This window comes from Haemaphysalis longicornis, unplaced genomic scaffold, assembly GCF_048455015.1.
Source record: "Haemaphysalis longicornis isolate Haplotype H1 unplaced genomic scaffold, Haemaphysalis longicornis Haplotype H1 scaffold_49, whole genome shotgun sequence".
Taxonomy (NCBI): domain Eukaryota; kingdom Metazoa; phylum Arthropoda; class Arachnida; order Ixodida; family Ixodidae; genus Haemaphysalis; species Haemaphysalis longicornis.
Window position 1 is genome coordinate 995,152 of NW_027526384.1, and position 14,783 is coordinate 1,009,934.

General features: G+C 48.2%; 1 long non-coding RNA gene across 1 annotated transcript in view; it reads left to right on the forward strand.

The window, feature by feature from the left end:
* Positions 1 to 14,783, forward strand: part of LOC144137737 (uncharacterized) — a 63,052-nt gene that overhangs the window by 22,021 nt on the left and 26,248 nt on the right. Inside the window, exon 2 of the long non-coding RNA XR_013315722.1 lies at positions 6,682 to 6,714. This is a non-coding gene — a long non-coding RNA (uncharacterized LOC144137737). The remainder of the gene's footprint in view (positions 1 to 6,681; positions 6,715 to 14,783) is intronic.

Below are 14,783 nucleotides of genomic sequence, written 5' to 3' on the forward strand. Positions count from 1 at the left end.
CGAAATCAGATATCTCACAGTAGGATTCCAAATGATGCAACTCTTGGGCATGTGTCAGAAACAGATCTGGGGAAGTCTAGCGCGTAAATTCGTCGGATTCCAGCACGGAGGTGGCAATACCTACCGGGCTGTCCGAAGTTAGGGAAGAAACCCTAAAGTCCGATGATAAAAACCGGACAGCCAACGAAATTCCCTGGACAACAGCTGCGGGAGAAAAGACGAAGTTTAGGAAAGCTAGATGCATGTGGTTGTCGGTCACCGTCACGACGGTGTGAGGAAGGGTGACACATCACATGAGCAGCACGTGGGTGATTGATGACACGACGTTGTGCCCGTCCGGAACAGCGGAGTAGGAAGACATATGGACGTAGGTCACAGTTTTTGGGTGCAAGTGTACGTGCTCAGTCCAACAGAGTCGAGGCTGGGGAACGTCCGTAGTGGTTGAAGCGAGATGGAGCTCAAGGAGGAGTACCCCTGTTGCACAGTCAAAGAGAGCTGCGTGTTAAGAGAGGAAATCTAAACCCAGAATCGCATCACGGGGGCACCTGTCTATGACAGTAAGCATCACAGGTATCGTGTGGTCAGCAATCCCGACGCGAGCAGTACACAAACCGGCAACAGCAGGCATCCGTCCATCGGCGACTCGCCCAACTCGTAACGGCTCCGGCGTGAGGATCCGGCGTAGACGGCAGTGATGGTCAGAACTCCTTACGCATACGTGTGCCCCATTGTCAACTTGCAGTGACCGGTACACCGTCAATGTGAACTTCCAGAAAGTTGTTTCTCGTCAGGAGAGTAAGCAGAGTATTTTCGGTCCGTGTCGGCAATACAGCATCAACTCCGGGACCTGCAATGCCATGTTTTTCGAAGGAGGCCGAGAGTAGTCAGTGATCGGGACTGGCGGTGTTGGGTCGACGGCGATCGGTTAAATCTGGTGTTGGGACTGTTAGCGTTGGGCGGGTTGGGCTGAGTACGGGAAGCGAAGCGGTGCTGCTGGTCATCGGAGTAGCCGAAGGGTCGTCGAGGACTATAGTCGGCGTAGCCGTTTCAAAATAACGAGATCCTGCGGCGGCGAGAGTACCGGGAAATGTGGCCAACTCCGGAGCAATTGTAGCAAATGGGTATGTTGTCCGGGCTACGCCACTAGTGGGGTTACGGCATGGGTATCATGGAGGAGGATGTTCATTGTGCGGACCGGGTGACCTCAACCCTTGGCTGAAGGGAGAGCTAATCGCGCACACAGGGTGAATGCCCATGTTGGGTATTTCGTCCCGGACAACGGCTTGGGTGAGGGTAACGGAGTGAAGCTCCTTACGATCGGGGGCGTATGGCACCGCAGTAGTTGAGGCCATAGCCTCCAGTTCGCGGCGCACGATTTTGGTTATATTCGCTGAACACGGGACAGGATCTTGCATGCGTGGAATACGGGCTGGTGTGCTCGCAACTTCACCCGAAGATGTCGCTGCTGTGTGCAAAAGTCGCGTGAAGTTGTGGGCTATATGGTGACATTTGAGCTCCTCGAATCACCGACATTCCTTAATGATGGAATCCATGGTGGTGCAGTCTGCAAAGAAGAAGGTTGAAGGCGTCATCCGCAATAACCTTCAGTGTGTGCCCACTTTATTGGACTGCGCGATGGTACCGTCAGCCATGGAACAAAGCGCCAACACGTGCTGGATGTATGCGACTTAAGATTAGGCCGACGTCTGGGCGCGTGATGCCCTTGCGGGCAGCAAACCGACAACCAAGTGGCATTTCGAGCAAGTCTCTCAGCTTCGTTTTGAACACGTCCCAGCTGGTCGACTTGGTCTCACGCGTCTAGAACCACTTGTGTGCAGGACTTTCGTCCTTGAGGTAATGGATCACATCTGCCAGAATGACGATGGAATCCCACCTGTTGTGAGCGCTGGCACGCTTGAAGAGACTGAGCCAGTCGTCCACATCAACGTAGTCTGTCTCGGTGAACATGCTAGGCTCCCGGAGATGAGACATGATGACGAGGGGTGCCGTCGACGCGGTCGCTCCATCAAAACGCATTGTTACACTATGAACGGAGTGACCACTCAGAAGCTCTGTGGTGGGTGGAACACGCCCAGGCGAGCTGTACGGGATGAGGTGTTGACACCAATTCCGCAACCTCCACCAAGAATGTTACGTGGCGACGCGAAGGCGTCGTGTGGCGATGTAGGTGTATTTAAAAAATGGTAAACAGCGAGATATTTGACCAGGATGTGTTCATTACACCTCAAAGGGTTGCGAAACAATAAAGAACTGCTTGGACATATTCATCGGTTTCGATTCTTGTCATGCTAGAAACCGAGAAGTATACCATTTATTGTGTTTGTTAGCGACTATATCAAGCTTTCAACGCCGTAATCATGTCATTACCGCTAGATTTGAGAGTCAGTTTGTTATGATAACGATGGTTTCGATAGAAATTCAAGGCACAAAAGCCGTTTCCGAGTACTCTGGACGAAGTTGTTGGCGCCGTTTCATGGTGGCGTAGAACAGGCATTCTCATTGTATTTCTATGTGAATAAACAACAAACGCTGCGGATGCGCCCCTTCTGGCAAGCAGCCACAACAAAAGTCAATTTGTGAAGAATGAAATGTAGGCCATACAGCCTGGAGGAAATATGCACACGAACTTTGCCAGCTTCCAGAAATACACCAACGTCCTAAAAGAAGTTTGTGACATTGCCGAAAAATTAATGCGTTCGGCACAAAAAAAAAACATTAATCTGATACAAGTCAACAGGAACGAAGGAAATAGAAGGCAGCTGTTTTATATCCTGCTGTGGGGTGCGCGTGTAGGGGACCGTTGCTTGGTGCGTAGATAGGCTGTGGAGGCTTCATCATGGCATCTCAAAAATATTTTGGAAGCCTGGGCGTTTTGAATACTTATAGAGGAGCTCTAAGCCCTTAGCCAGGCGAATAAGCTGGAAAGTACGAGTTACACACGATCCTCTGACCGGTCAATGGTCTGAAGGAACTTGTTCTCTCTCTCCTCGTGTGTTGCAGACCTGTGCGGGATAAAGCCTGAAATTATTTAGAGCTCTCAGAGCCTGGCAAAATAACTGTATTACTGGAGGTACGCATTTTAATGCACTAAATGATCAAAGCGGTCCATTTCTACCATAGGCACTGCTGCCCCCCACAAGCGGAGTGTAGCAGATAACAGCGGCTGGGGTTCCAAAGATGACGTCGGGAGCCAGGGGGTGCCACTCATACATCTCACCGCCAATGAGCGGGTTCTATGCAATACATCATCCAATCAGTGTTTCCGGCTCTGCGGAAAGCCGACGATAGTTCCGGCGGTTCGACCAGGTTCGACCAGGAAGTGAGCGAAACTCCTGCAGGGCGTATCTTTGTAGGGACGAATGTCGATCGCCGCCACATATCACACAAATTTAGCTGAGTTTGTTGATATAGCGCGTTGTTTACAAAATACGAATAACGGCGAAAAGCAGGGATTGTGTTCTGCAGGCAGAAACGGTAGGCGCGCGACTCCCGAAAGCGGCCCGGGAATCAGGCAGCCCACGAAGGTGCGCAGGAGGCTTGCTCTTTCCTATCCTCCGCTGACCTCGCCGTCGCCCAGCCTTCAGACCTTCCTGAATGCTTGGACACGACCGAAAATATCAGCGTACCCCCCGCCATTCGCATACACCGGTACAAACACGAAAAGAAACTCCGACTCAAGCAACTTACGCCGAAGGATCACGTTTCCAACAGGCCTTCCCTTACAAGAACCCAAGAAATATTTATTAACAAATGCTATACAGATGCATCATTTTCACCGGAAACAATTCGCAAATGGTACTACCCCCACATCAACCCAAAATGTCTATACTGTCAGCAAGCCGTCACGGCTGATTTGCACCACCTAGTCTGGATATGCCCCAAATTCTCTCGATACCGGAATTTCACTTCCCCAAACCCAGATCCCTCAACCCGTATCGATCCCCTCACATTAGATGAACACACCCTTAACCTTATAATACGGTTCGCCACTAAGAGCGGTCTAGCGCGAGTTATATAGCGATGGCCTACACCAGTGAATGGACCATTCAATGCCGAAAAATTTTCCTGTGGAAAACTGATGCAGCCTCCCGAAGACCACGAACTCATACGAGCCCCCTTCAACCATAAATCCTCCCCTCCCAACTCCCCCCCAAGGCCTCCGGCCTTCCCTTTTTGAATAAAAGATTTAACAACAACAACCCGCAAGCACCTGCCTGCACGAGGGGCAAGGAGCAAGCACGGAGCGGCACATACCACAGCAGCTAAACGTTGTCGCCGCCGGCAAGAGCCGGACTGTTGCTGAAAATCAGTCGACAAATGCGTGAAAGGGGATGACTGCGCGGTGAAAGATTGCACTGAGGATTGTCCATGGGGCAGCTTTATAATTCTGTCACTGAATACTATTTTCTAATAAATTGTTCGGAATTGCAGGTATGGACACCTAAAGGAAAGCGCAAGCTGGTTGTCGCAACTTGCTTAATCCCAAGGTTTAAGCTATGATGGATTACAGACAATTCTACGCGAGAGCAGACGACCATCAACAGAGCAGGCTGCGGAGGCCAAGACAGCCAGCGCCGATTTTCCCGCCTCGTCCGCGCCCGAAGATTTCTTCTCGCTCGGCCCGGAACCCTTCCAGCCGAGGCACATAATGAGCTATCGCGGGACCTGCTGGTACCATTTGGTTACCCGCACTTGCAGATGAAGAATTTAGAGGTACTGAACCAACTTTTCCTCAAGTACAACACGGCAGTACCGTCAAGCGCTTCGCTGGAATGGCTCTTCAACATTTCCAACGAAGTTTGTACAAAAACACGGGTTTGTCTCTCCCCCTCCAACATCGAGATGTAACCCCTGCTGAGTTCACACAAAGAACTCTATTAAGCTGCGAATATGTATTCTGGGCTTTTTTCGTCCGCTCATTCCTCAATATTGTATCTGTATTCATTAAACAGCTATTTATTGTTCTTTACGAAGCAGTTTCTTGTGCAAGAAATTTAGTTATTTTGGCGCATGTGACTAACTTTCTATAGACATATTTGAAGCGCAGTATCCTGACTGCGACTTTGAAGATAGAAGTGGAAAGTGCCACGTGTGCTGGGCTTGTAATGAATGAGAACCAAAGTCGGAGTTAGACTGCAGTATGTTTGGTGCTCCCCGAAAAAATTCGCCTAGGAGCGTTTCTTTTGAGTCTTTTTATGTCCACATAATCTGCTTCCGGCGGTGTTGATATTCGCATAATATTTGTATTTCACTGGGAGCTTTAATTGCTCGCTTTATTTCTTCTTGGAATTATCCGACACTATATCATAATTAAAAACTCAAACGCAATGTTAATGTAAAGACAAGTTCCTATGTTGAAAGTGTAACTTCAACGTGTTTCTTTTCGTAATAAAGGAATTTCTAACTGGAACTCGTTCCAAAATTGGGATGGAACGAGGAACGAGATTTCGTTCCTGTTTTAGAGGAACGTGTACAACACTGCTGAAAAGGTTGTACGTTTGGCTGCCTATAATATACGTGGGGACGCAGAACAAAAGGCTTGGCGTGGATTCATTAACGACATTTTTGAATTTACAATTCATCAAAGGCAAGCGAATGAGGTCTTTAGATTTAGGCGAACAATTTGTGATAAGAATGGCTTTTTGGTAACTATCACGAGTGTTTTTTACCGTATTTGTGCTTGCTAACGCGTCCCATAGTGCAACCCGCAGGTACGTTTTCTCATGAAAGTTTGAAAAAAATTACTCAATCTTGAAAATATTTTAAAAATGAATATTTACAGTACCTGGTTAAGGTATGCCCATCCATGAATGGGTACGACGAAATTTACTCGCTTGATGTTTCGGTTGTATTTTGGAAGGCGTTGATGTCCACGGAGACGCCGCTGGGCGCTTTGAAGCCAATTTCCGTTCTGCACCCGATTGTAATGCGCACAGATATTTGAAGGTTACTTTTAGCAAAAAAAGAAATGAAGAACGCGCCTAAGAATCGTGCAAATACGGTACTTCCCTGCGTTTTGCTGTTAAGTACATGTATGTCGGTCGCGCGCAGTGCTGGTGCGGTAGAGTGTGTTAACAAGACACTAAATCGACTATACGTCGCCAATAAATTAAAACCGGAGCAATCGCTGAGAAATGAAAGCACCACTATCGCGATGAAAAGTAAGGCGGACATTTTATAGATTGGCTCAACGCGCGCACATTTGTGCTTGAATTTGAAGCGAGAGGTAGCAATGTATGGTCGGCTGCAGCCCCCATTGCTTCAGCCGTGCGCATCAGCTCCCAATCGTCGAGTAACACGTAGCGCCTGCTTCCTATGGGGTACTAGGAACGAAACTGCTCTGTGGCAAAGCCCTAGTCATGCGCTCGTATCCGCTGAGTCGGTGCTCCTGTACAATAAACTCCATCGGCACTTAATATATGCGGAGGCGAAAAAAAGTGACCAAAACAACTACATCGGTTTCTTCTTGCTTTGTTTTGACGAGCTGGTTGGGCGCATGCAGAATGCGTCACTAGCCTGTTTTAAATTTCGTAACCTAACAATTACTTCAATATGGTTCTCTAGCTGTATCAAAACGTTACACACATTCAGCGGAATAAACGAAAAATGCATGTTTACATTATGAGAAACTGACTGATATCCTTTTTTTTATTTTTACAGATCTCACGGCGAAAACCAGACGGTTATCGACAGGTAATATTTTGAGTTTATGTTGTTTTGCGAGATTATGTAACTCTTAGGAGCGGGTCAGGAAGGCAGCTGGCACAGGACCTAGGAGACGGAGCCCCCGCTCGGTGGCCGCAGTGCGCTTGCTCTTTTGGCACGGGAAGGTCGCGACTGCCGTTCCGGTTTACGGTGGTATTCAGGCACGCTGCAGGGCCATGGGGCGAACTCAAAGTGCTGCTGCGGGCTCGCATGGTCTGCGTAGATGGGTACGAGGGGTTACCGCCGTCTCGATCTCGGCCGGCATGCGGAAGCGCTTTTGAGTGTCTTCTACGGCGTCTCCGACGGCGGTGGGTGGCGAGAGAGTAATGGAGAGGCGTTCGGGCCTTCTTATATCCTCCGCCGGTGCGTGGTGATCTCTAGAACGCGGGGCCGGTGAGCGCATGGGTTCTTCCGAGTTTCCGAGGTTGCCGGCGGCTGCCGGTATCAATGTCCGAACGTCACAGCGCTATGTCATTGCCTTAGAGGCGGAATGAGAATTAATAATATGTTCTTGAGCGTTTTCATGATCCAAGAATGGGCTGAATTACCGAGGGAGGTCTGTTAGTAAAAGAAGTATGGCTACAAGTGCGCACACCGTATAAACCCAGAAACAAAACTAGGAAATAACTCTTAGGGTCACGTGCCTAGTAGAATAATGGCCGTACATATTCTGTGGATGTCATTGCAAAGCTGGAATGGCGCTGGCAAATGCGTTACTGATTCCACCGGGAGAGCGAAAAAGCAGTTTTTTGACATTTCAGTTTATATTAGATGCGGAGCGTCTTATGCTCGGGGGTATGTCCCGCGGCGTCGGCGGTGGTCCGGCATCCGCACACCACCGTTTCTTGGCCAATCCCCCACCTGGGTACGTGCCATAGAAGAGGAACAACAACAACAACTCCGGTTGTGCTTGCGCTTGACTCCGTGATTCTTCAGATGAAATAGGATGGAAGCAACAGCCCCGTCAGTGAGTGTGCTGACGCAATTAAGTGAGAGCATCAGCGCAAACACTAACAGCAATTACACCCAACTACAATCTACGGAACGTGTATCGATCTCGTATTTACCAACTGCAACGGCGACGACTGCATACAACCGCTGCTTCGAGATCCACTGACTGTGCACTTCAGCGACCACAAGGCCGTCATACTCAAAGTAAGAAGACGTGCAAACCTAAATAAAGACCTTCAGATACCACTTCAACCTCGTCGCACTCGCGTATATACGCATACAATAAGGAAAATTACACCCATCTCCCCGAAGGGAACCATGAGTAGGATATATGAGCATTACGGGGTCCACTACATTTCCACCAAATTTGGCTAACAAACATAACGGAAACGCAAACGGAACCCCCATGACGCTCCGCATCCTACTCATGGTTCCCTTCGGGGAGATGGGTGTAATTTTTTTCAAATTCATAGCGCAATTAAACCGAATAATGCGCCCGAACTGTGAATCGGTAGGGTAAATATAGTCAGTATAGCACTGCCTATATAAAGTGAGTTTTTACTTGAAAAACTATGTTTTATTGGTAGCATTAGTTGGCAGCTAACAAACGTTTGGTGGAATCATATATGTGCTAGTACGTGGACGATAACGTTTACAAATGTCTTGATGTAGATGAAGAAAAATATCTCCGGTTTAGCTTTGGCTATAACCCTAGTTAATAGGGAAAGCTTCACTGCCATGGCTAGGCCCGTCATCGAGGTGTGGTCGAGGTGTGGTTTCGCAATGATATACAGCCATGTTTACTATGAATACACTGTTTATTTATCACTTCTCGCAAGGTGGCAACACGGCTTCCCTGCACGTTTCTGTTGCCTCCTCGCCTTTCTCTTACCGGACGCATATCTCTCCCGCCATCGCACCTATGCTCCGTGCCGGGCGCTTGCGGAAGAGAAGCTCTGCAGCCCACGTGGTTTCCTGGCCTTCCTTCGTGCCACGGGCTTATCGCTGCGGCGGCGGCATCCTCACCTTTCTCCGCCAGGTGGCGACACGGGTCCCTCGCACGTCTCCGTTCCCTCCTCGCTTATCTCTCCCCTGCCGCCTATCTCTCTCCGCCATCGGGCCGTTGCTGCGTGCCAGGGGTGTGCGGAAGAGAGTGGGGTTTGTCCTGTCCTCTAGCTCTCAATGTCAAAACTGGACACCCCGCGAAAACTTAGCGAGGTTGCGTAGTGTAGCTTTCGCTAAAAAACAGTTCCGTGTATGCGAGAAGGCAAAGTATACACAGGCAAATATTTCCAAACCACTGCCGCTAGTGCCAAGGCTCATACATACGAATATGACAACGCCATGGTAGCATCCGCAAAACGTAAGCACAAAACCAAAAATGGCACTATTGTTTCACTTAAGAAACCACATGGGAAGTTTTAACAATACGCTCGAGATATTGATCCAAGCAGTTGTACAAAACTTGACAGCAATGATACTGTGCAATTATAATCTTTACCAGGAACACATTGTTCACAGGCTCCTTATCGTCCATAATGCGATTTCGAAGCTTGTTTTGTGGTTTCTTTAAACAAATTCCGAGCTCTATGCTGTATGCCTTTTTTCAAAGACCCTCCCCACCAGGGAGCTTGCGCATCTATGAAGTTCAAGGGTCCGGAGTGTTCAGAAAACAAGTTTGCATTTCTTGCGTCCATGCGATCTAATTCTCTTCAAATATTCGTGCTGCTTTTGTCTTGAGATAGCCATCGCATTTAGGTTTCGGTTTCCTACAGCAATCAGTGAACGTCTTCTGCCAAGCGGTCAATCGTGTGACATGGTTGTGTGATCTTCAGAAGTCGATTTCAGCACCACCGCAACAAAGGTTTGCGTTTTTGAATGTAGACTCAATTTCCCCGACAGAGTTGTCAATATCTTCGTCGTGTTGAAACACTTTTAAGACTTCAACGTTTTCTTGGGAGAGTTCTCCCGTGCGTCTAATTCCTAGGTGGCCAACTCCCGGAAAGGCATTCTTCTGTACGAATACGGGGTCTTCCGTTGTCACGTGAAAGCTTTGCACTTTTCCTGAATCGACGGTCGGCGAGATGGATGTCGCATCGCCTTGCACTGTCCATCCGAAGACTGTTTCCACAGCAGTGAGCTTTTGGTTAAGGCGATGAATGCATCCTGTCTCGATTTTCCAATAGCAGCCCGTTCCGATAAGTAGGCTGATGCCTGGTTCTGGGTGAACATTGAAGCTGGAGGCATCGGCGAAGGCCGTCGCGTTGGCTTCAAGTTCTTGCAGAGTCATTGGTTCCGTCAACCGCGGTAGGTCGCTGCAAATCGCGGGAACTTCAACAGCCTTAATTTGAAAGCTACGATGTTCGTACTGGCTGTAGAGCGTCTGTTGCACTCTTTTGTACTTCTTGCTATGAAACGACGAGTTCCCCAAGCCAGAAATCGTCATCTGCTCCTCGGCCAGTACCTTTATTCGTAACTTCCTAGACAGCGTTTCCGTTATGAAGATACTCTGACTACCTCCGTCAAACAACAGTCTCATCGGATGTTTGCTAGCTGTTCCCTTGGCCCATACTTGTGCCGTCTGGAGAAGAACAGTTCTCTGTGGTGTCATGGACTCAATCGTCGTACTATACACAGCCGTGATATCTTACTGTGATGGGCACTTCCAGTTTTGGGTCGCACAAGGGAGTGATTTGGCGCCTCTTGCAATTTTTACATGATAGTCGTCTTTCATTCTTGCACTCCTTTGGGCGGTGATAGGGCCTCGCGCAGCGAAAGCAACAACCCAGTTTTTTCAACGTAGCTTTCTTTTCTTGTAAAGAAAGTTGAGACGTACAGTCGTTCGTGCTGTGTTCATTGGAGTCACAGAAAAGACAACCTTACTGTCAGCGTAGAAGCAGAACTTTGAACGCTGTCGTTGATTTCCCGCTTGAGTGACTGCGTTTTAATCGGCGTTTCCGTTTCTGCTGCAGTCATCGTGGAAGTAATTTCCCGACTGCGCACTTCTAGGTTCAGCAGGTCAAGTAACATAGAGAGTTTATCGGGCCTTTCTCCTCCCGTTTTTCCTGCTGGTGTTTCCTTTAACCTTATTTGGTTGAACTTGAGCACGAGCTTATAGGGTAAGCTCTGTAATAGCGCAGTCTTAAGCATGACTCTTTACGACCCACTGTGTACACCCAAGTTCTTCAGTGATCTAACGCTAGTGTGTACACGTTCACTGAGGGTCTTCGTCGTCGTAGGAGGTCACTTTCGGGAAGTTCAGCAATCTGCTAAGGTGATCGTTAATTAAGGCTTGTGTCTCCAAAACGCTGCTGCAGCAGTTTGAAGGCCAATAGGGTAGCTCTCGTTAGTTGTTGGTAATCCGCTGATTACGCCTTCCGCGTTCCCCTTCAAATAACTGCGCAGGTACTTCAGTTTGTCAACGTTGACTAGCGATGAGTTCTTATGTATTGTCTATTCGAACTGGTCCCAAAATGCAGGCCACTGAATAAATTCTCCATGAAAAGGCTGGATTTCAAGCTTGGGCAGTCTAACATGAACTCGTTCTTGGTGTGAGGTCGGAGCTTGTATTGCACTACTCGCCATTAAAGGGCACGCGTCTACAAGATGCTTTTCAGCACGGAAAATTATGTGTGCGATAGAGTCACGGTAATGTTCTACGGCTTCCAACTCATCGTCTAATTCCTCATCGGGGACGTGACCCTCTATTTTTGTGTCAACATTGTTTAAAGGAGTCTGTTTCAACTTGAGCATATTTAGCTGTTCCGCCAGCTCACCCGTCGGTAGCGGGGTAGCCTCCATTGTGGCCTTCATTTCATTGATGATCTGTGTAGTTCAGGCACGCAGAGCACCACGCTTCCTTTTGAGACGGTCCATGATGGTACCCGGTACGTGGAGATGCCGCGCTAGCAGGTGCTGGGGCAATGCGTCGTTCTTGGCCGGTGAGTCCTCTTCAATGGATCTGCTACATCGGTAGGGGTCTTCAACGGTGTAATCCTTCCATCCTGGTCACGGCACCAAATTTTTGAAGACCAGGAAGCACACGCGGTTAGAAGAGCACCGCTTTATTGGCTACCTTCTAGTGGCTAGCCTAGTTCGATTGATGAAAATGATGATGATGTCACGAGCCGCGCTGACCGTGCTGTGGCTTCGATGTCTTCAACAATTTGGTGCCGTGACCAGGATGGAAGGATTACACCATTGAAGACCCGTATCGATGAAGCAGACCCATTGAAGAGGACTCACCGGCCAAAAAAGCGTTGAAGTCTTAAAAGTGCTTGAACACGACGAAGACATGACTCTCCAACATGCCTGACTAGCCTGACGCATGGGTTCGGCGTCTTAGGCCTTCCCGCCTTGCCGTTTTTGCACACGGAGATAGTTCTTGCCCACGAAGATGAAAATATTGTGTGGTAGAAGTGTACAGCTTTATGTAAAATGTGCGACTAGCATTCAGTGTCGCTGGTAAAGCGAGCAAGCGTGAATGCTTAATGGTAGAAGGCCAAGGTGCGGTTGTCACTGGGTGCAAGGGAAATGCGAGAAATGCCTCGTTGTGGGTTTTAAAGTTCAAACAAGCCGTACGTGCCGGGAAGAGCCTGAAGTTCAATGTGGGCATCGATGTGGTTTTGAGGCGTTGAGGCGCCAAACTTTGCCCAACCCAGTTGCAAGGTAGCGGCTTTACCTTTCGCAGGGCCAGGATCGCGCGGTGCTAAGAAATCAGGTACGATGGGTAAGACAAGATGATTTCCTTGTCTCTCGCCAACGCATGGGCGATCTCAGTTTTTAAGTGCAGAGCACTTCGCTAACGGTCGATGTCAAGCGAATGCCGGAATCAGGCGGGGCAGCGAGATAACGGAACGAAGAAGAGCCTGATGTACCAGTGTCAGGAAGTCACGCTGAGGCTTCGAAAACCACGCGCTTTAATAAATAGTCATAACGGCTCGAACCCCGTGAACCGCTGGCTTTGCCATATACATCTGCTCGTTAGTTAGCCCAAAGTAAGCTTCTGGTATATTTCAGGCAAAATCTGTATACATAACCGGCAGCTTACGCGTTCCTTTAGTTAGGAGCGCTCGTTGGGTTGGTTTTTAAGACAGTCAACGAAAAAAGCGGCCTCGGAGAAAAAAATCGCGCGTTTGAAATGACGCATATAGGCTCCACCGCGAAATAAAAAAAATTAGGCATTCGAAATGACCCAAAACAGCTCCATCATAGGAAATTAAAGCAAGCACAAAAAGACCATAACTCCCGCTGGCGCAGTTTCAGGCAGGGGGCGCGCGAGAACTGCGAAGGCAGGAAATTTGTATTGCATATTCATCAAGAAAGGAGTGAGAGAGGCTGGCGAAGAGCGTGATGGGTGGTAGCAGTGAGCGGATAACGGCGCCACCATCCATTATGGCGAACCACTATTCTGCGATTCCGACCGCATTCTCATTGAGTGGAACGGCTTTAATTATTGTCCCTTTTTCGCATTTTTTCATCGACTGGTGAAGCAAGCCAGCGTGACGGCTCGGCTAACATCGCCGGCTCCCATTAAATTTTTAAAGACGATAGTCTTTCTTGGTTTACTTAAACCCCAAAATTTTGGTCTGTCTGTATGTGTGTCTGTCTGTGACTCGATTCAGCCACCCGGCCAAAGTGACACGAAGTCTGCGCAATGGTCTTATATGCTCACAGCCAAATCTAAACGTCTAAGTCCGGTTTATATGTTCATACTTGTCAACATTGTTGAACAAGAACAAGACATTATGTTATGCCGTAAGGCAAACTCTCGCAAAAAAAAAAAAAAAAAAAAAAAAAAGAACAAGACATTACGCAAATATAAGACAAAATTAAAGGGGTCGTGAAGAGATTTAAAAAACAATTGTGTTCTCTGTGCGCCTATAGTTATAAGCGTGGAATCTTGATAAACGAACAGTGCATGCCCGTTTCGTTGCCCGATATCGGCAAATAGGAAAAAAAATGCAGTTACGGTTTCACCGAGGCTTTCCTCCTCAACTCGTGAAGTGACGTTTCAGTAAGTGAGTAAGAAGCCAATCATAGTTCTCCCTAGTCTGCACAATATGTCGGCATAGAGCGGGCTTGCAAAGGGTCATATAAAGGTACAACATCGGCGCATGATGGAACTCGCCCTGCAACTGAACGGGAGATGTCTGATCTCTGATACGATTGATCAACATCGTCGAAATTTCAGTCAAGAACGCGGGTGAGTGGCGCAGGCAGAAGTAACCATGGTTAATCTAAACTGAGCATTCTTAAACTGTTTACGCTGTTTCGCGCGCGTCTAAACTGTCGTTTTGCAAGCCGATATTAATTCCAAAGAGATTTCGGCAAAAGAACGTGAAATTCAGCAGGAAAACTGGCTACAAACTGTACAAACAGCGAAGACGTCTGAGTTCTGCTGCAATGGCTGCCAGACAACTGAAGCGGCCACGACACCGCTCACGTGGATAGAAAACTATTTTAGGCAACGAATAAAGGATGCATTATTCTTAAAACATCGGGTTTGCAGCTTTGCAGAACAATATACCCAAAGAACGTTGAATGCATTGAACTCTCGAATGTACTTGACGTGACGTCACTCTAGCAGCACTGCCTATCGACGACGCGCGCATGGTCGCTTGCGATGCGCCTCAAACCGAGAATTTCAAAGCCGCCTCCTAAATTCCAGAAGCAATGAATTGTGAAAATATTTGGGATTTATGTTCTTAAAAGGTCGTTAAAGGAGGCAAAATTAAGTAAAGACAAATGCATTTTCTCTTTACGACCCCTTTAATACACAAGGCATATTCAGAAGGCATATCCGGAACTGGGAACAGTTCCAGAGGTGGGCTGGTTGGACATAATTAGGGCAGAGAACTTTTAACTCCTAAATGATGTTTTTGGGGCTACTTGTCAGAAAACACGTCCTTGCACACCGTCTTCTCCGGACCTCACTTGGTGGTTTGAGCACGGTGCCCCCTCATGGCCATTGGAGCTCGATTGCTGGACGAGGGATCCCCATACCACTTATATTAGGCCTGCTGCAGAACTGGTGCCGCTGCTTCGTCGACGCTGCTAGGTCATCGAATCGGATGAGTTCAGATCCCAACATTCCCCACTCGAAA